The sequence below is a fragment of the Microtus ochrogaster genome, linkage group LG4, assembly GCF_000317375.1.
Source record: "Microtus ochrogaster isolate Prairie Vole_2 linkage group LG4, MicOch1.0, whole genome shotgun sequence".
Classification (NCBI taxonomy): Eukaryota; Metazoa; Chordata; class Mammalia; order Rodentia; family Cricetidae; genus Microtus; species Microtus ochrogaster.
In genome coordinates this window covers 22113984-22115680 of record NC_022030.1, presented here as the reverse complement: position 1 = coordinate 22115680, position 1697 = coordinate 22113984, and the positions used below count along the sequence as shown (strand labels likewise).

The 1697-nt window shown below is 45.4% G+C and overlaps 2 protein-coding genes across 2 annotated transcripts in view; both read left to right on the top strand.

The window, feature by feature from the left end:
* The window catches only part of LOC113457658 (zinc finger protein 420-like), a 1205902-nt gene that overhangs the window by 305455 nt on the left and 898750 nt on the right, over positions 1-1697 (top strand). The gene's annotated exons all lie outside the window — the stretch shown is intronic.
* Positions 1-1697, top strand: part of Nphs1 (NPHS1, nephrin) — a 25449-nt gene that overhangs the window by 10835 nt on the left and 12917 nt on the right. The window lies entirely within an intron of this gene.

The following is a 1697-nucleotide window of genomic DNA, read 5'->3' as shown; positions in this document are numbered from 1 at the left end:
GGGGTGCTGGGATGGGAGCAGCTGTGGTGGGGGCGTGGTGCTGGGGACCGTGCTTTGCCAAATTCCTGGTTGAGCAGAGCCAGGAAGTGTTTCTGATCTCTGAAAGGTGTTCATGTGTGAGAATGGAGTTTTGCTTTGTTGAAACAAGGTCTTGATATATAACTCAGCTTAACTTCAGACCCAGGTTAACCCAGGTAGCCCAGGATAACCTCAGGTTTGCTATGTAGCCAACCCTGCCTCAAAATGGCAATCCTTCTGACTTAACTTCCAAAGAGAGTCACCAGGTGTAGCTGGTTTGTTTTATTGTGAGCAGGGAGGGTGCAGGATGTAAGATCCAGGGCCTTAAGAAACTTGGGTAAGTTCCTTATTGCTGAGTTACCCCTTAACCTGGGAATACAGCTCTTTCTCCTCGAATGACTATGTGTAGATATTAGATTTATACCTCACTGGTTCCTTTCAACTTCATACTGATTGACAAGCCTTGTCTCATGTCTCTCCCACTTCAGGGAGGCAGTTTCCATCGGAAGCATGTGGTTTGAAAGTGTGGAAGGGAAGGTAATTCAGGTGTCATCACCAAAGATGTGAGGTTAGAACAAAAGCCGAGTGTGTGTGTGTGTGTGTGTGTGTGTGTGTGTGTGTTCTTCTACTCACTAAAACGTATCCATGACTTCTAAATCAGTACTTATGGTCCTTTTTGTTTGTTTTTAATTTTTGAGATAGAGTCTCACTATATAGCCTTGGCTGGCCTGGAACTCACTATGTTGCCTAGGCTATACTCAGACTCATAGAGATCCACCAGCCCCTGCCTCCCATGTGCTTGGGTTAAAGGTGTGCATCCGGTGTCCCACACTAATGGTCCTTTTGTGGTCGTGAAAAGCCATGGTGCAGAGAGATGGAATGTGGGTGGCTTGGCGGGCCCATTGTTGTTGTTTTGTTGTTATTGTTTTGAGACAGGTTTCTCCGTGTAACAGTCCTGGATGTTCTGAAACTCACTTTTGTAGACCAGGCTGGCCTTGAACTCACAGAGATCTGCCTGCCTCTGCCTCCCGAGTGGTGGGATTAAAGGTGTGCACCATCACTGCCCGGCTTAATGGGCATGTTCTTATTGATGGTGAACCAGTGACATTCTGGTCCTGGGGGTCATGATGTCAATGCATGTTCTTTATGTGGCCTACTTAAGGCTGTGGGTTTTGTCTTGGTTTTTCATTTTGTTGGTATTTTTGTAATTTAAAATGATTAGCATGAAGAAGGCTAAAATACCTTGTCATGTTTTTAAGTTCAAGAAGTTTGTGGGTGGTTTGAGAGATGTCTGAGTGGTTAAGAGCATTGGTTGCTCTTACAGAGAACCCCGGGTTCAATTCCCAGCATCCACAGGGTGGCTCACAGCATCTGTAACTCTAGTTCTAGGGGATCTAACGCCCTCTTCAGGTCTCTACAGGAACTGCATGCATGTGAAGCACACACATACATACAGGCAAAGCACCCATGCACATAAAATAAAAATAAGTAGCAAATCTTTAAATGGAAAGAAGAGGAGAGAGGTTATATCATACCTCAAGGAGGAATTAATTTGCATTGACTAACCTTTGCTGAAGAGCAAGTGAGAGTAATGGCGGCCTCACTAGCTGTGTGCCCGAGATGGACTTTGAATTTCTGGTTCTTCTGTCTCCACCTCTGGGTAGTAGGATTGCAGATGG